Here is a 21,691-nt window from a genome sequence, read left to right on the forward strand (position 1 = left end):
TATTATGAACATGAAACTATATCCAAAAATTATGGTTAAACTCAAAGTGGAAGTATGTTTTCTAAAATGGTCATCTAGACGTCGTTCTTTCGACTGAAATGACTACCTTTACAAAAACGACTTGTAACTTATTTTTTCGACTATAAACCTATACTTTTTCTGTTTAGATTCATAAAATACAGTTCAATATGAAACCATAGCAATTTGATTCATTCAAAACGGATTTAAAATGAAGAAGTTATGGGTAAAACAAGATTGGATAATTTTTCTCATTTTAGCTACGTGAAAATTGGTAACAAATCTATTCCAACCATAACTTAATCAACTTGTATTGTATATTATGTAATCTTGAGATACCATAGACACGTATACAATGTTTCGACCTATCATGTCGACACATCTATATATATTTCGGAACAACCATAGACACTCTATATGTGAATGTTGGAGTTAGCTATACAGGGTTGAGGTTGATTCCAAAATATATATAGTTTGAGTTGTGATCAATACTGAAATACGTATACACTGGGTCGTGGATTGATTCAAGATAATATTTATTGATTTATTTCTGTACATCTAACTGTGGACAACTAGTTGTAGGTTACTAACGAGGACAGCTGACTTAATAAACTTAAAACATCAAAATATATTAAAAGTGTTGTAAATATATTTTGAACATACTTTAATATATATGTATATATTGTTATAGGTTCGTGAATCAACAGTGGCCAAGTCTTACTTCTCGACGAAGTAAAAATCTGTGAAAGTGAGTTATAGTCCCACTTTTAAAATCTAATATTTTTGGGATGAGAATACATGCAGGTTTTATAAATGATTTACAAAATAGACACAAGTACGTGAAACTACATTCTATGGTTGAATTATCGAAATCGAATATGCCCCTTTTTATTAAGTCTGGTAATCTAAGAATTAGGGAACAGACACCCTAATTGACGCGAATCCTAAAGATAGATCTATCGGGCCCAACAAGCCCCATCCAAAGTACCGGATGCTTTAGTACTTCGAAATTTATATCATATCCGAAGGGTGTCCCGGAATGATGGGGATATTCTTATATATGCATCTTGTTAATGTCGGTTACCAGGTGTTCACCATATGAATGATTTTTATCTCTATGTATGGGATGAGTATTGAAATATGAAATCTTGTGGTCTATTGTTACGATTTGATATATATAGGTTAAACCTATAACTCACCAACATTTTTGTTGACGTTTTAAGCATGTTTATTCTCAGGTGATTATTAAGAGCTTCCGCTGTCGCATACTTAAATAAGGACAAGATTTGGAGTCCATGCTTGTATGATATTGTGTAAAAACTGCATTCAAGAAACTTATTTTGTTGTAACATATTTGTATTGTAAACCATTATGTAATGGTCGTGTGTAAACAGGATATTTTAGATTATCATTATTTGATAATCTACGTAAAGCTTTTTAAACCTTTATTGATGAAATAAAGGTTATGGTTTGTTTAAAAATGAATGCAGTCTTTGAAAAACGTCTCATATAGAGGTCAAAACCTCGCAACGAAATCAATTAATATGGAACGTTTTTAATCAATAAGAACGGGACATTTCAGTTGGTATCCGAGCGTTGGTCTTAGAGAACCAGAAAATTTGCATTAGTGTGTCTTATCGAGTTTGTTAGGATGCATTAGTGAGTCTGGACTTCGACCGTGTTTTCTTTAAAAATGATTGCTTAACATTTTTGTTGGAAACTATATATTTTTAACATATGAATATTATGTGATATATTAATCTCTTAACGTGTTTGATATTATGTGATAGATGTCTACCTCTAGAACAAGTCCCATTGACTCACCTAATAATAATGAAGAGTCAAATGTAAATTGGAATGATTTGTGGACTGATTCACAAGTTCCCGAAGAGGAACCGGAAGAAGAGTCGGAACCTGAAGAAGAATCGGAACCGGAAGAAGAATCGGAACCGGATGAAGAAATAGAACCGGTGGGGGAAATAATAAAACGGTTAAGTAAAAGAAAATCCCCAACCAACCGACCAAAGTTAATTATGGTCAATGGTGTTTCCTCCAAGGAAGCAAAATATTGGGAGGATTACCAATTCTCCGATGAATCGGATTCCGACGAGAATTCCGATGATGTTATAGAAATTACCCCAACTGAATTTAAAAAGGCAAAAGAAAATAATAAGGGAAAGGGCATAAAAATAGAGAAATCTAATTCCAACCCCGATGAACTTTATATGTATCGTCAACCCCCGAAGTCCTTAAGTTGTAACAATGACCCGGGAACCTCTAAACCACCAGGTTTTTCTAAACCAATGTGGACAACGACGGCTCGTATTAGGGGAACATCATATATCCCTAGAAACTTGGCAAAACGAACCAAAACCGAAGAAGAAGAAACGAGCGAGTCGGAATAAGATAGTTGTATTCGTGTGGTGTAATATATGGAATATAGTGTTCTTATGCTTTATGATATATGTAAAAATTGCTTGTATTAATAAGTATTTTTTTTATGAATCTAACTCTTGTCTATTTTACAGTTTAAAAACACAAAATGGATAGACAACCCAATATTTTAAGAGACCTACCCGGAGACATGATTGATGAAATCTTGTCTAGAGTCGGCCAGAATTCTTCGGCACAACTATTTAAGGCGAGATCAGTTTGTAAGACATTCGAAGAACGTTCCAAGAATGTCTTGGTTTATAAGAGACTTTCGTTTGAAAGATGGGGGATATCACATTGGGAAACCCATAAGTTACGATGTGTTTACTTTGACGCATATATTGCGGGGAACCCAAATGCTATTTTACGTAACGGGTTAAGAAATTATTTTGACTCAATATATCCGAATATTGGACTTCGTGATTTAGAAAAAGCGGCTAACATGCAACATAAAGAAGCATGTTATGCTTACGGATTAGTAATGTTCGCTTCTCACCAAAGTGAGAACAAGAACATCGGGCTACAACTATTAAACAAAACGTTTCCACAAGTGACGGAGTCGGTAATTGGGGTAAGAAATGAGGTTTTTAGATTATTACGGGACTGTTGGACATTACGTAACCCTCGTCCCTTTGATGACGTTACAACACGCTGTCTTATCAACGGCCATAACGGTTATGTTGCACAAGACCAAGGATGGGAAGTAGTCCTAGTAAAACCAGAATGCATGACTTGTTTCTGGACGTATGAATTACGTGTCTTTATTGCCTTTGCTGAACGACTTGTGTACTAGCTAGAATTATCTTCACAACTATCTTGTATCAAAGTTATTGTGTGCTATATTTCATGCTTTATGTAAAATAAGCGGTATTGTAAGTTTGTAAAATATTGTATAAAAGTTTGAACGCGAAATATTATTATAATCAGTTTTTCATATAGAATTGTAGTAGTTGAATTGTATATTAGCTACTAAGTATGAACTTAACGGGTAGGTACTACCCGAATTTAAACTTATAAAATGCTAATATGAAGAAAAAGCTTTTATAAATGAGTTCATATTATGCTACGAAATACTATTAACTACTCTTAATATTCTGTATGATTAACTTGTTCCATTTGACTATTTTGAAGGAAATGGCACCGACTACTCGACACACCGTGAATATGAATGAAGAGGAATTCCGTACTTTTCTAGCTTCAAACATAGCCGCAGTACAGGCTGCGCTATATACCAACAATAACCTTGGATCTGGCAGTACAGGAAATCGTGTAGGATGCACCTACAAAGAATTCACTGCCTGCAAACCTTTGGAATTTGATGGAACCGAAGGACCGATCGGATTGAAACGGTGGACCGAGAAGGTTGAATCGGTGTTTGCCATAAGTAAGTGTACTGAAGAGGACAAAGTGAAGTACGCTACGCATACCTTCACAGGTTCTGCGTTAACATGGTGGAATACCTATCTAGAGCAAGTGGGACAAGATGATGCGTATGCACTACCGTGGTCAGCATTCAAGCACTTGATGAACGAGAAGTACCGTCCCAGAACCGAGGTCAATAAGCTCAAGACAGAACTTAGAGGGTTACGAACCCAAGGATTTGATATTACCACGTACGAAAGACGATTCACAGAATTGTGCCTATTGTGTCCGGGAGCATTCGAAGATGAGGAAGAGAAGATCGACGCGTTTGTGAAAGGATTACCGGAAAGAATCCAAGAAGATATAAGTTCACACGAGCCCGCCTCCATACAACAGGCATGTAGAATGGCTCACAAACTCGTGAACCAAATTGAAGAAAGAATTAAAGAACAGACTGCTGAAGAGGCCAATGTGAAGCAAGTCAAAAGAAAGTGGGAGGAAAACGGTGATAAGAATCACCAATACAACAACAACAGCAATTACAACAATAATCGCAACAATTATCCCAACAATCGCAACATCAATCGCAACTACAACAAACGGCCCAACAACAACAACAACAACAACAACAATAGCAGCAACTACAACAATCATCCCAACAACAATAATAACCGCAACAACAACAACAATCAGAAGCAGCTATGCCAAAGGTGTGAAAAGAATCACTCGGGGTTCTGCACCAAATTTTGCAACAAGTGTAAAAGAAATGGTCATAGCGCGGCGAAGTGTGAGGTCTACGGACCAGGGGTTAATAGAATGAAAGGAACAAATGGTGTCGGAACTAGTAATGGCGGAGCAAGTAGTGTCGGAGCAAGTTATGCCAATGTAGTTTGTTATAAATGTGGAAAACCAGGCCACATTATTAGAAATTGCCCGAACCAGGAGAACACGAATGGACAAGGCCGTGGAAGAGTTTTCAATATTAATGCGGTAGAGGCACAGGAAGACCCGGAGCTTGTTACGGGTACGTTTCTTATTGACAATAAATCTGCTTACGTTTTATTTGATTCGGGTGCGGATAGAAGCTATATGAGTAGAGATTTTTGTGCTAAATTAAGTTGTCCATTGACGCCTTTGGATAGTAAATTTTTACTCGAATTAGCAAATGGTAAATTAATTTCAGCAGATAATATATGTCGGAATCGAGAAATTAAACTGGTTAGCGAAACATTTAAGATTGATTTGATACCAGTAGAGTTAGGGAGTTTTGATGTGATAATCGGTATGGACTGGTTGAAAGAAGTGAAAGCGGAGATCGTTTGTTACAAAAATGCAATTCGCATTATACGAGAAAAAGGAAAACCCTTAATGGTGTACGGAGAAAAGGGCAACACGAAGCTACATCTTATTAGTAATTTGAAGGCACAAAAACTAATAAGAAAAGGTTGCTATGCTGTTCTAGCACACGTCGAGAAAGTACAAACTGAAGAAAAGAACATCAATGATGTTCCCATTGCAAAAGAATTTCCCGATGTATTTCCGAAAGAATTACCGGGATTACCCCCACATCGATCCGTTGAATTTCAAATAGATCTTGTACCAGGAGCTGCACCAATAGCTCGTGCTCCTTACAGACTCGCACCCAGCGAGATGAAAGAACTGCAAAGCCAATTACAAGAACTTTTAGAGCGTGGTTTCATTCGACCAAGCACATCACCGTGGGGAGCTCCTGTTTTGTTTGTCAAGAAGAAAGATGGTACATTCAGGTTGTGTATCGACTACAGAGAGTTGAACAAACTTACCATCAAGAACCGCTACCCACTACCGAGAATCGACGACTTATTTGATCAACTACAAGGCTCGTCTGTTTATTCAAAGATTGACTTACGTTCCGGGTATCATCAAATGCGGGTGAAAGAAGATGATATTCCAAAGACTGCTTTCAGAACACGTTACGGTCATTACGAGTTTATGGTCATGCCGTTTGGTTTAACTAATGCACCAGCTGTGTTCATGGACCTTATGAACCGAGTGTGTGGACCATACCTTGACAAGTTTGTCATTGTTTTCATTGATGACATACTTATTTACTCAAAGAATGACCAAGAACACGGTGAACATTTGAGAAAGGTGTTAGAAGTATTGAGGAAGGAAGAATTGTACGCTAAGTTTTCAAAGTGTGCATTTTGGTTGGAAGAAGTTCAATTCCTCGGTCACATAGTGAACAAAGAAGGTATTAAGGTGGATCCGGCAAAGATAGAAACTGTTGAAAAGTGGGAAACCCCGAAAACTCCGAAACACATACGCAAGTTTTTAGGACTAGCTGGTTACTACAGAAGGTTCATCCAAGACTTTTCCAGAATAGCAAAACCCTTGACTGCATTAACGCATAAAGGGAAGAAATTTGAATGGAATGATGAACAAGAGAAAGCGTTTCAGTTATTGAAGAAAAAGCTAACTACGGCACCTATATTGTCATTGCCTGAAGGGAATGATGATTTTGTGATTTATTGTGATGCATCAAAGCAAGGTCTCGGTTGTGTATTAATGCAACGAACGAAGGTGATTGCTTATGCGTCTAGACAATTGAAGATTCACGAACAAAATTATACGACGCATGATTTGGAATTAGGCGCGGTTGTTTTTGCATTAAAGACTTGGAGGCACTACTTATATGGGGTCAAAAGTATTATATATACCGACCACAAAAGTCTTCAACACATATTTAATCAGAAACAACTGAATATGAGGCAGCGTAGGTGGATTGAATTATTGAATGATTACGACTTTGAGATTCGTTACCACCCGGGGAAGGCAAATGTGGTAGCTGATGCCTTGAGCAGGAAGGACAGAGAACCCATTCGAGTAAAATCTATGAATATAATGATTCATAATAACATTACTACTCAAATAAAGGAGGCGCAACAAGGAGTTTTAAAAGAGGGAAATTTAAAGGATGAAATACCCAAAGGATCGGAGAAGCATCTTAATATTCGGGAAGACGGAACCCGGTATAGGGCTGAAAGGATTTGGGTACCAAAATTTGGAGATATGAGAGAAATGGTACTTAGAGAAGCTCATAAAACCAGATACTCAATACATCCTGGAACGGGGAAGATGTACAAGGATCTCAAGAAACATTTTTGGTGGCCGGGTATGAAAGCCGATGTTGCTAAATACGTAGGAGAATGTTTGACGTGTTCTAAGGTCAAAGCTGAGCATCAGAAACCATCAAGTCTACTTCAACAACCCGAAATCCCGGAATGGAAATGGGAAAACATTACCATGCACTAAATTGCCAAGGACTGCAAGTGGTTTTGATACTATTTGGGTAATAGTTGATCGTGTCACCAAATCAGCACACTTCCTACCAATAAGAGAAGATGACAAGATGGAGAAGTTAGCACGACTGTATTTGAAGGAAGTCGTCTCCAGACATGGAATACCAATCTCTATTATCTCTGATAGGGATGGCAGATTTATTTCAAGATTCTGGCAGACATTACAGCAAGCATTAGGAACTCGTCTAGACATGAGTACTGCCTATCATCCACAAACTGATGGGCAGAGCGAAAGAACGATACAAACGCTTGAAGACATGCTACGAGCATGTGTTATTGATTTCGGAAACAGTTGGGATCGACATCTACCGTTAGCAGAATTTTCCTACAACAACAGCTACCATTCAAGCATTGAGATGGCGCCGTTTGAAGCACTTTATGGTAGAAAGTGCAGGTCTCCGATTTGTTGGAGTGAAGTGGGGGATAGACAGATTACGGGTCCGGAGATTATACAAGAAACTACCGAGAAGATCATCCAAATTCAACAACGGTTGAAAACCGCCCAAAGTCGACAAAAGAGCTACGCTGACATTAAAAGAAAAGATATAGAATTTGAAATTGGAGAGATGGTCATGCTTAAAGTTGCACCTTGGAAAGGCGTTGTTCGATTTGGTAAACGAAGGAAATTAAATCCAAGGTATATTGGACCATTCAAGATTATTGATCGTGTCGGACCAGTAGCTTACCGACTAGAGTTACCTCAACAACTCGCGGCTGTACATAACACTTTCCACGTCTCGAATTTAAAGAAATGTTTTGCTAAAGAAGATCTCACTATTCCGTTAGATGAAATCCAAATCAACGAAAAACTTCAATTCATCGAAGAACCCGTCGAAATAATGGATCGTGAGGTTAAAAGACTTAAGCAAAACAAGATACCAATTGTTAAGGTTCGATGGAATGCTCGTAGAGGACCCGAGTTCACCTGGGAGCGTGAAGATCAGATGAAGAAGAAATACCCGCATCTATTTCTAGAAGATTCGTCAACACCTTCAACAGCTTAAAATTTCGGGACGAAATTTATTTAACGGGTAGGTACTGTAGTGACCCGAACTTTTCCATGTTTATATATATTAATTGAGATTGATGTTTACATGATTAAATGTTTCCAACATGTTAAGCAATCAAACTTGTTAAGACTTGATTAATTGAAATATGTTTCATATAGACAATTGACCACCCAAGTTGATCGGTGATTCACGAACGTTAAAACTTGTAAAAACTATATGATGACATATATATGGATATATATATATATATATATAGTTAACATGATACTATGATAAGAAAACATATCATAAAGTATATTAACAATGAACTACATATGTAAAAACAAGACTACTAACTTAATGATTTTTAAACGAGACATATATGTAACGTTTATCGTTGTAACGACATTTAATGTATATATATCATATTAAGAGATATTCGTACATCATAATATCATGATAATATAATAATTTAAAATCTCTTTTGATATTATAAACATTGGGTTAACAACATTTAACAAGATCGTTAACCTAAAGGTTTCAAAACAACACTTACATGTAACGACTAACGATGACTTAACGACTCAGTTAAAATGTATATACATGTAGTGTTTTAATATGTATTTATACACTTTTGAAAGACTTCAATACACTTATCAAAATACTTCTACTTAACAAAAATGCTTACAATTACATTCTCGTTCAGTTTCATCAACAATTCTACTCGTATGCACCCGTATTCGTACTCGTACAATACACAGCTTTTAGATGTATGTACTATTGGTATATACACTCCAATGATCAGCTCTTAGCAGCCCATGTGAGTCACCTAACACATGTGGGAACCATCATTTGGCAACTAGCATGAAATATCTCATAAGATTACAAAAATATGAGTAATCATTCATGACTTATTTACATGAAAACAAAATTACATATCCTTTATATCTAATCCATACACCAACGACCAAAAACACCTACAAACACTTTCATTCTTCAATTTTCTTCATCTAATTGATCTCTCTCAAGTTCTATCTTCAAGTTCTAAGTGTTCTTCATAAATTCCAAAAGTTCTAGTTTCATAAAATCAAGAATACTTTCAAGTTTGCTAGCTCACTTCCAATCTTGTAAGGTGATCATCCAACCTCAAGAAATCTTTGTTTCTTACAGTAGGTTATCATTCTAATACAAGGTAATAATCATATTCAAACTTTGGTTCAATTTATATAACTATAACAATCTTATTTCAAGTGATGATCTTACTTGAACTTGTTTTCGTGTCATGATTCTGCTTCAAGAACTTCGAGCCATCCAAGGATCCATTGAAGCTAGATCCATTTTTCTCTTTTCCAGTAGGTTTATCCAAGGAAATTAAGGTAGTAATGATGTTCATAACATCATTCGATTCATACATATAAAGCTATCTTATTCGAAGGTTTAAACTTGTAATCACTAGAACATAGTTTAGTTAATTCTAAACTTGTTCGCAAACAAAAGTTAATCCTTCTAACTTGACTTTTAAAATCAACTAAACACATGTTCTATATCTATATGATATGCTAACTTAATGATTTAAAACCTGGAAACACGAAAAACACCGTAAACCCGGATTTACGCCGTCGTAGTAACACCGCGGGCTGTTTTGGGTTAGTTAATTAAAAACTATGATAAACTTTGATTTAAAAGTTGTTATTCTGAGAAAATGATTTTTATTATGAACATGAAACTATATCCAAAAATTATGGTTAAACTCAAAGTGGAAGTATGTTTTCTAAAATGGTCATCTAGACGTCGTTCTTTCGACTGAAATGACTACCTTTACAAAAACGACTTGTAACTTATTTTTTTCGACTATAAACCTATACTTTTTCTGTTTAGATTCATAAAATACAGTTCAATATGAAACCATAGCAATTTGATTCATTCAAAACGGATTTAAAATGAAGAAGTTATGGGTAAAACAAGATTGGATAATTTTTCTCATTTTAGCTACGTGAAAATTGGTAACAAATCTATTCCAACCATAACTTAATCAACTTGTATTGTATATTATGTAATCTTGAGATACCATAGACACGTATACAATGTTTCGACCTATCATGTCGACACATCTATATATATTTCGGAACAACCATAGACACTCTATATGTGAATGTTGGAGTTAGCTATACAGGGTTGAGGTTGATTCCAAAATATATATAGTTTGAGTTGTGATCAATACTGAAATACGTATACACTGGGTCGTGGATTGATTCAAGATAATATTTATTGATTTATTTCTGTACATCTAACTGTGGACAACTAGTTGTAGGTTACTAACGAGGACAGCTGACTTAATAAACTTAAAACATCAAAATATATTAAAAGTGTTGTAAATATATTTTGAACATACTTTAATATATATGTATATATTGTTATAGGTTCGTGAATCAACAGTGGCCAAGTCTTACTTCTCGACGAAGTAAAAATCTGTGAAAGTGAGTTATAGTCCCACTTTTAAAATCTAATATTTTTGGGATGAGAATACATGCAGGTTTTATAAATGATTTACAAAATAGACACAAGTACGTGAAACTACATTCTATGGTTGAATTATCGAAATCGAATATGCCCCTTTTTATTAAGTCTGGTAATCTAAGAATTAGGGAACAGACACCCTAATTGACGCGAATCCTAAAGATAGATCTATCGGGCCCAACAAGCCCCATCCAAAGTACCGGATGCTTTAGTACTTCGAAATTTATATCATATCCGAAGGGTGTCCCGGAATGATGGGGATATTCTTATATATGCATCTTGTTAATGTCGGTTACCAGGTGTTCACCATATGAATGATTTTTATCTCTATGTATGGGATGAGTATTGAAATATGAAATCTTGTGGTCTATTGTTACGATTTGATATATATAGGTTAAACCTATAACTCACCAACATTTTTGTTGACGTTTTAAGCATGTTTATTCTCAGGTGATTATTAAGAGCTTCCGCTGTCGCATACTTAAATAAGGACAAGATTTGGAGTCCATGCTTGTATGATATTGTGTAAAAACTGCATTCAAGAAACTTATTTTGTTGTAACATATTTGTATTGTAAACCATTATGTAATGGTCGTGTGTAAACAGGATATTTTAGATTATCATTATTTGATAATCTACGTAAAGCTTTTTAAACCTTTATTGATGAAATAAAGGTTATGGTTTGTTTAAAAATGAATGCAGTCTTTGAAAAACGTCTCATATAGAGGTCAAAACCTCGCAACGAAATCAATTAATATGGAACGTTTTTAATCAATAAGAACGGGACATTTCACCAGGAAACAGTCATTGGATTGCTGTTAAAAGCATATTGAAATACCTTAGGAGGACTAAGGATATGTTTCTAATATATGGGTCTGGTGAGGAGGAACTCGCTGTAAAAGGTTACGTGGATGCTAGTTTCCAAACTGATCGAGATGACTCTCGATCACAATCCGGTTATGTCTTCATGTTAAATGGTGGTGCGGTCTCTTGGAAGAGTTCGAAACAGGAAGTTGTTGCGTTATCCACTACAGAGTCAGAGTACATTGCCGCCTCACTAGCAGCTCAGGAAGCTGCATGGATGAAGAAATTCATCGACGACTTAGGAGTGGTCCCTTCCATTCAGGACCCTCTTGAGATTTTTTGTGACAACGAGGGTGCGATTGCTCAAATCAAGGAACCTCGTGCCCATCAAAAGACTCGTCACATTGAGCCGAGATTCAACTACATCAGGGATGAGGTTGAAAAAGGAAAGATATGTATTCGCAAAGTTCATACAGATCATAATGTTGCGGATCCACTCACGAAGCTTTTACATGGGCCAAAACATGAGGGACATGTTTGTGCATTAGGGCTTCGATATTCTAGTGATTGGATATGATCTATTTTATGTATTGTACCGGAACGAAATTATTCAAACTCATTAATATAACTATGGTGTTAATTTATTTGAGTTATGTTCCTATTTTGCATATTTCATCCATGAATAAGCAATTATTCTAAATTTCCGTAGTCGATCACATTTGTGGGAACAAGTGTGAGGTTTAGACTATTATGAACTCGGATTGGTATACATTCATAGGTTGAATGTGGGGCAAGGTTGCAACCAAGGTTCATAGATATTTGTGGGAAACAAATATTGGAAGACCCGCTCTCAAGAATTACTGTATAGAGCCTTTGTGGTTGATCACATGTAATCTTGAGTAAAGGCGAATATCATTGTATCCTCTGACCTGAGATACATATTGGGTTCGGATATTCACCAAGTACTATGCCTTGATTCTTTCCTTCGCTATTCTGAAACATGGTAGTACATAAGGAAGAACACAGGTATATTACAAAGTGTATATCTAGGACGTATGTAGTCAAGATGGAATTTGTCCCTCTTATTCGTTGAGAGTCAGATGTCTAAGGCCTGAAAAGTTAAATCTATAAGAGAGTGATCACTCTGTATCTCTTGGATTTAACATGACATCTAGGATGAAAGGATATAATGAAAGATTCACCTACATATATCAGTTCGAGTAGGGATCTCGAAAGGGATGATGTTATTGAATGGCACAAAGTCATAACATATTAGGGGTGATGGACAGTGTGTTAGGCTGTATCCATCACTTGCATCAATTTCTTATGTTTCTCGTGCAAGTGGGAGATTGAAGGTATTTCGTATGCCCGAGAGACATATTAAATCAATGTGGCTAATATGTTTTGATCCAAGTCGGGTCATACCCAATAACAAGTTTACCGACACCTTAAACGTATTTGATCTTAACGATTGGTTCATTAAACAAATACGCGACACTTGTACTTTAGAAAATCGGTTTTCTAAAATATCATCACTTGAGATAAGTTATTTGGATAATTTATATTTAATTATTTATGGGTTTAAATAATTATGTTATGTTATATTTTATAAAATGGTTTATAAAATTATTGCAAGTAACAAATACATTTTATTTTATACATGTTTTATAAAACTTGTAACAAATTTTATAAAACATTCTTGTTATAAAATAATGCATGGATGGGCAGTTTTTTAAGACTCCTAGACAAGTCCCATGCTTAATTATTCTTGTTACTTTTGATACATAGATTCTCAAGTGCATGCTTAACATAAAGACCAAGGCTTGACTCATTTTCTTAGTGAGAGAACTAGACATTAAGCTTAAAAAAAAACTGCACAAACAGCATCCTGTCTTTGCTGCTGGCCGTGGGTGTTTTAGGACCAAAGGAGGTTCTAAAATTTGTTTTGCAAGCTTGTATCAAGTGTCAAATAAAAGCCTAACCATAGAGAAAGGTGTTGGGGTTAATTGCTTGGGGTATTACACACTTGAGGCTTCAAGTTAGAAGCTAATTGTTCATCATCTTCATCATCATCTTGCAACTTGAAAACAACCCTCAATTTACTTGAGGAGGTATTAATCTTACTTCCTTTGTTCTTGTATGTAAGTATATGTTTCAAGACTTGATAACAATATGGAATTCATTAAAATGGTTTAACATATAAACTTGTTTCTACAAACAATCATGCTTCCGCTTTCTTTAACTATCATAAAATTATTTTGTGATTAAGTTGACATTAAGAACTTGTTGTTATGATGAATTCCTTCACCATAAAACCTTACCTTTCTATGTAAAACCTCACGTGCGCCTCCGGGGTACAAGAGTATGTGCGACTTCATAGACAAGAGATTGTACAAGTTTAATGCTGAAACGCGAACTGCACCCGTAGCGCCAACTATATCATATGCTGTCAAATGATGCATTTTTACTTCTTTCGACCTCTTTAATATGGTTGGATGTGTTTACGTTCGGATGATAAGATTTTTCTCAGGTATAAACCGACATATCATTGGAAATGTTTCAAGTGCTAGCATATTGTGGTATCCGACAAATAGGACGGGGCCCTCGGAAGGGATTCCATCAAGACCCCTCACAATCTTCCCAGTTTTCAAGGTTGAGAGCATCACAGGAGAGATAACCACATCCAACCATCTAAAAGGGAAAAAAAATGTGAGATTGAGCATCAATCTCAATTGATCAGACCATTAATTTGAAAGTAATTTATACATTTCTTATAAGGTATACCGGAGGTTTGGAACCCTGATACTGTGTCCTGGTGTAGCATGAAAAGAGGTTGTACGTGAATGGTTACTGAGAGTAAAGTGCACAGTTTCTTAGGCGCATTACCTAGGAAGAGTGGTTGGCTGTCTCATCTTGAAAACCACTAATGACTCTTATTCCTACTCAGCGGATCAACCGCAGAGCTCCGGGCCAACCCTTGCTAGTGATTCTCGCCTCCCCTACCATTCTATCATTCCAGGAGGAGACGGATTAATGGAAAGCTAGTAAACATGAAAGCTAGACTAAGGTCCTTAACCATGGATTGAAAGCCCTATTTTCAAGAGGATTTCCCCTTTTAGCAAAAGGAAAGAGGTATTGCTTTATTTATGGCTTTAACTCCATTAGTTCAGGCTTGCGAGGAAGGGAGTATTTTCTTTTTTTGATTTTAACGGCAAGAGGAGTATCTTTTATACTCAGATCTACGGGTCTATCCGAGCATCCGTAACCGTTCCCGATCATTTTCTCTACCGATCCAGAGAGATTTGAATTGAAACCTCTTTGAAGGAATTGAGGCCCCCATTGGGATTTTAAAACTAATTTATGCAACAACAACAACAACACACAATCCCGCACATGCGAGGTATGGGGAGGTGAAATGTAGACAATCCTACCTCTACCCTAGAGTAAAAAAGAAGTCGTTTCTCTGCCCACGTGCAGAGAACTAATATATGCATATATGTAAAATAGCAATTACTGGTATAAAGTCGTATAAAGTCGTTTAATGTTTATGCATAAATAGGTCTTTAAGTCAGGTACAAATGAAATCTTAAAGAATTAAACATATTAACTAGTCCAAACCTCTACCGCCTATGTTTAAACATTAGGTGTTTCATGTTCATCTTTGGAAATTTTGATAATTGAAATGTTTTAGTCAAATTGTTTGCATGTACATCAACTCCAAGTAGTTTTTTTTTTTTTTTTTTTTTTTTTTTTATACCAAGCCAACTAATCCCAAGGAGATTACTAGTTTTGAGGGCAGCTTGGAGTTATCGCCGATGAACCTCCGTGGCCACAAGAGATTAATTTTTTCAAGTTTTTGGATTCGAACTCATGACGTGACCTCCACTTTGGAATGCATGGTATAGTAGGCCCTAACTACTACACCATGGTACCACCACCCAACAGTTGAGATGAAGTTCTATGGAATTTGATCCGTTTAAGTTACCTTAATGATTCAACAAAATTTCTACTTTCATTAGGAGTTGGTGGCAAGAAGTCTGAGTCAAAATTTGTGTGTTTTGCACGACCATAAAAACCGGCATGTTCATTGACCTTTGCCAGATTAAAACCTCGTTCCTGCTATACATGTGAATGGTAAATTTTGTATTAAGCTTGAGTAAGTGATAACAAGGACAACATGAGTAATATACTACTTACATTAAGTTGCTGCTGGTATTTGGGTATCCTATGAGCTTGCCCTTTGGTGATCGCAACAAATGTACTGGGATAGGTGGTGCGGTTGACCGTGGACCACTGATACCAAGGAAGAAGCTGGGTTGATATGATCATGCTAGTATATTTGATTTTAAGTTATGTACAGGATTTAGGATTAATAAAACTATGGAGTTAATTGGTGTTAGCCACATTTATATGTGAAAGTCAGATGTAGGAACTAGACAGAAAAAATTAGAAGCCAAGTTGATTACAACATGAAAGGGAGAGCCGTCTCATTAATTTCAAGGCCATATTCGAAACATAAAAATGAGCTCTCATAAACATTCAAAATGATCGGTCTTGGGCTCGTAATTTGTAAACTAGTTAATTTAAATTTTTTATATCAATAATATTCCACCGATAATATATATAAATAAATGCATTATTAATTTTCAAAATTTTGAGCCCTTTAAAAATTTCGATCCTTGTTGGATTGCACACTTTGCGTATTTATCGAAGCCACGAAAAGGTCTTGTGTTAGGTTGTGGTGAGCCCACACGAAACTAGGGAGTAATAATTCTAAGGCATTAATTTTCATTATTTGGTAGAAACAATAAATGAAGTTGATTACAACAAGGAAGGTCTTTTCCGTTTATAGGTTTTGATGTTTAGTGGAGGTTGACGTTGCGTTTTGGTTATGCTCATTGTTTACTTACTACGTTTCAATTGCATTTCTTGTAAGTAGGCTTTGTTCTTGAGATTTTCCAATGTTTGGGTGTTCACGTACTCTATGTATTTTCATACATATCGCCGAGATGATGAACAACAGGGAAGGTGTTTAAGTGGGGACTAGTGTCATCAAATCAAGCGACCCACCTAATGTTTCGGTTAAAGTTAAAAAAACAAAAAAGAAGGAGACCGGTTCAGGGTGAGGAAAAGCAATGCTTTTCTGAATTTATTAAGGATGTTTGATCTCGTTATCATCATGGGTTTTTCGGTTTTTTGTCTTTTGTTGAAGATGGTTCCGATCATACGATCTTCATATAGATTGGCGACCCTCTTTCTTGTTTTGGTATATTTCGTTTGTGTTGTTTGTGTGTGTTGGTTTAGATCAACCTTTGTTTTGATGTAATGAGCTTGTGCAGTGGCGAATCTGTGATTGGTAGTCACCGGTTAAAATCTCAAATTTTTTTTTTTTTTACTGAATGTCTTATTTCAATGGTGTCAATATAGGCTATATATCTTAGAAATACAATTGTAGATCATAAACTTTAGAAATGTATGTTAATGTAAACAAAATGTGACTTGTTAACTGCTAGACCGGTAAAACTATTTACGTATCATTTTTTGAACTGAAAAATTACGCAAACAGTCCACGTGGTTTGCTCGTTTTGAGTGTGCAGTCTCTGAGGCTAACTGACGTTAACACGTGTGCTCTGAACTTAACATGGGCGGGCAGATTTGGAACGTGATTTGAATTCCTTGTTTTATTGCGATTCTCATTCGTTTATTCACTATAAATAGACCATATGTAACTCATACATTATATGCATGGAATTGTCAATACAATCCCTCTAGTTTGGTCGTGGATTAAAGTAATTTCATTGATTATATATAACCACGTTAATATCTTGTTTCGATTTAATTTTCGCGTTTACTCTTTCGTTTATTGTTTTGGGTGGCTGATCTAGCTAAGATCATCTGCGTTGTTTGGGGTCCTAAAACCTTATAAGACGTGTGTGTTGTTGGATTTGAAATGAAAGAAACGAGTAAAATGGTGAATTGACGATATTGCCTTTATGTGTTTGTGACGTTAAAAAATTTACCGGAAATAATCAACGATTGTTAGTGAAATAAACTATTTGTGTAACTAGTGAATACAAAGAGGTCGTAGAGAATGTACTAGTTCTATATATTTAAACTTATAGAGACCATAGACATGATTTTTTCCATTAAAAATAATATGAATATGAATATGAATATGAATATGAATATGAATATGAATGAATTTAAATGATAAACATCTTTTTTTAGAACAGCATAAATATTTTATTACTCGAGTTTCCCTAGTGAGAAGTTAGGAGAGACTAAACTAAGAGATTACACAGGGATTACAACGGTTTTAACAGCCATGAGTTCCAACAAATACTAAACTTTCCAAATATTACAAAATCAATTAAAAGAAGAAAGACGGATGTTATCAAATATAGTACTCTTCTTCAACATAGACGAACCAAATAGAGTGTTATTCCTTAACTTCCAAATATACTATAGCAAAATTGACACTATAACCTATAACCGATTCTTTGAGTCAGACGAAACTTGCCAATTCGAAAACCAATTGAACCATTCGGCCATGAAGAGCAGCTCAGCATATTGATACCTGATCGTACACGAACCAATCTCCATAATTCAGTCGCGATTTGATTGTTTTGTTATGGTGCTATTTGCTTTCTAGTTGCGAAGCTTGCCAGTGCCGTTGTAAGGTTGTTTGTGTTCTTGACGGATTCTTCATGTTTTATGAGAGATCCTTGATTATAAAAGTGTAGTTTTCTCGAAAAACAAAATTAAGAATGAATACATTTTTTTATTTTTTATATTATTTATTACTCATTATAGTATTCATGGAAGATTTTTACGTCATTTTTGTTTTGGCCATACCCTATCCTATTGTTCACTCAATGGTAGATCGGTAATTTCCATTGATATCGTGTTATATCTTTATGCACCGATTTTGGCTCACCACAAATGTTAAGGTTTTATCTGACGGCTTTGGAGAAAGTTTTGTCCAGTTTTGAACCGTAGATGTTGTTCGGTACATCATCATGGTTGGAGAAACTTATGGGGCATCAACTGACTAAAGGCTAGCTATGTGCTATTGTTGGTTCGGTTAAGGATCAAAACAACCATTAACGAGCAAAAATCAAAGACGGAAGAGATAAACACGATGAATCAAACATAAATCAATATCTTTAATATAAACGTTGAACTTACAATTGATTTAAACACAGAAACGTCGGTGGCCAGGGGAGATCGAGCATGATCTCCCCTATGCACAGGATCGCCGAATGCGGCTCTCCCAAATTAGGGTTTAGACTCCTGATCTCTTAATCCTAAAGACACACATAAACTGATATATATAGATGACCTAGACTTAGGTTGCCCTAATGGGCCTATCGACATGAATAGCCCAACAGTTACATATGCTCCTATAACTGATCAGTTTCACGCGTGTATATAAAATAGGTGTACAATGTAAGAATAGACGTTATTCGCTCAGTGACGGCCATACAAAATATGCATCAACAATTTCCCCCTTGGACGTTGCTGGCGAATGATTGTAAACACCTCTTGCAATCTTCAGTCAATCTCTGTTGTAGTACCATAAACTTGTGAATCACAAGCTCCATCAAAAGTCTTCCAGAATACGTGAAAACCCAAACTTCGAACATCAATGTTTCCGCTCATTGAAGTCGAAATGCTAATTGTCATCCTGTAGTTTCTTTTAACTTGTATGTGTTACTCATAGTACAAATGCAGCAAGATTCCCCCTAAGACTGAGCTGAGATCCCTATCGATATCTCTGATAAACTCTTCAAACAAACCGACTCTCTCAGAATCATAAAATGTAGAATCTTTCCCCTCACTGTTAGCTGTATCTTATTAGACATCGTAGCACTAACGTTCATCTTGACTTGCTTCTTGTAAAGGCAAAATATGTAGAGGAGTCCGTTCCACAATTAATAACTCAAATAAGTCTTTATTGCCATCAAACTACCAAAGAAAATCAAATTTGTATCTCATGATCGCGAAACATCAACCTCAATTCGCTCTACTAGGCGAAACTGGAACAAACATATTCCCTCTAAAGCGAAAAATTGAGAAGTGCGGAATAATAAACGTTGTTGGCCCATAAATGGTCGTACGCTCCCGACTATCCCATAATACTTCTCAAAACAAGTGTTTTCGTACTCACTTACTAAATAAGTCTAACGAACAAGGAGGTTGTCCACTAAACTTTATACATCAATACTTACTTCAGTGAATAACATACTAGAAAGGTTTCGTGTGAATAGTAAACATTAAAGACCTTGGGTGAAAAATTTATGGAAGTTAAGACCAAAGATGTAAAACTCCAAAACTTTAAGGACTAAACTTATAAATTTTTTGCTGAAAATAAATTACAGCAAAATAAATATGGGAATTAAATAATAGAGGGAATGTGGGACCCGCCTAGAAAAGGATAGAATCATTTAAAGGATTGTGGGGTCCGGTAAAATCCAAAGAATACATAGTGCAGACGTTTTACTTCATTTAATCAATTCATATCCCATAATTTTTGGGTTCACCTAAACATATGTGAGGGAGGTGGTCAAAGGTGGGATCCGCCAACTTTAAAAGAAAAGGAATGAGATCATTTATCAAGAAAACATGTAGGCCCCCTAGTCAATCTTTACCAAAAATTACACAAATGCCACCCGAATTTTTGCTGAATCTATTTCTTCTTCACGCGTACCAGTTGTATTCCTTCTTCTTCCCTAAACCGAAACCCTAACTCAAACGTACGAAGTTCATCAAATCTTCACCAAAATTCATGAAAATTTGCAGGAAGCACCATTAGGACCCGGTAAACATTAACCCATTCTCAGATTTTGCAAACAAATACCCAAAATTGAGAAATTAATCGATTTCAGTTTCTTAAATTCGAGATCTAAAAATTTACATAACTTGATCATAACATCGAATCCGAACCTGAGATTTTGCATACATATTCACGACGTTATCTCCAACCTTTCTACGTTCTTACTTTCTCTTAATTCGATCTAGATCTTCAAAACCCATAAAAAGTCAACAAAAGTCAACTGTAAGATCCAAAAACGAATTTGCAGCAAAATTAACGTCTTTTACCTTCGATCCAATCATGAGCTCGGTTGTACCAGCTCTGATACCAATTTGTTGGTCCGGTTAAGGATCAAAACAACCATTAACGAGCAAAAATCAAAGACGGAAGAGATAAACACGAATCAAACAGAAATCAATATCTTTAATATAAACGTTGAACTTACAATTGATTTAAACACAGAAACATCGGTGGCCAGGGGAGATCGAGCATGATCTCCCCTATGCACAGGATCGCCGAATGCGGCTCTCCCAAATTAGGGTTTAGACTCCTGATCTCTTAACCCTAAAGACACACATAAACTGATATATATAGACGACCTAGACTTAGGTTACCCTAATGGGCCTATCGACATGAATAGCCCAACAGTTACATATGCTCCTATAACTGATCAGTTTCACGCGTGTATATAAACTAGGTGTACAATGTAAGAATAGACGTTATTCGCTCAGTGACGGTCATACAAAATATGCATCAACAGCTATATAAACTGTTAAACTATAGAATGCTAACATGGAATGAATAAGGGTTTTTTTTTAGGGTATGACTGTGACATGACAATGATGGGGGAAGAAGAGGGAGTTGTAATGGAGAGGATGTAGATAGTTTGTGGGTGATGTGTTAAAATTTGATCGATATTTCAAAGGTAATGATAAAAAGTTTGAGAGACAGAATAACCCCAACCAACTGCCATGTCACCAGCACCATCCCAATCTTTGGCGTTTGAGAAACACCAACGCCTGAGCTATTTTTGGCCATAAACGTCCCACTACAAGCGTTTGTGGGGTGTTTGTAGTGACACCTCAATATGGGTTGTGGGACAAATGCCATATTATTTGTGGTCTTATGTGTACAATTAATTATGCCAAGTAAGAAAATGCCAACTAGCACTATAAGAGTTAGGTTAGCAAATGATTGTGTTCGGTTTAGGTTAGCATATGTTATCTCATCTAGTTTTGGTATTGATCTTGGGTTTGGTTTGTTTCGGTTGAAGTCAGCGTCGTTTTGTGACGTTTACTTGTTTCAAATCTTCCCGGGTCATTTTGTATGTAATAGTTAAGATCCTTCATTATTCGATGTAGGCTACCTTCTTTATAGTATTTGTCATTTTAGCAAATAAAAAAAATGCACTG

The sequence above is a fragment of the Rutidosis leptorrhynchoides genome, chromosome 5 (assembly GCF_046630445.1).
Source record: "Rutidosis leptorrhynchoides isolate AG116_Rl617_1_P2 chromosome 5, CSIRO_AGI_Rlap_v1, whole genome shotgun sequence".
In the NCBI taxonomy this organism is placed as follows: Eukaryota; Viridiplantae; Streptophyta; class Magnoliopsida; order Asterales; family Asteraceae; genus Rutidosis; species Rutidosis leptorrhynchoides.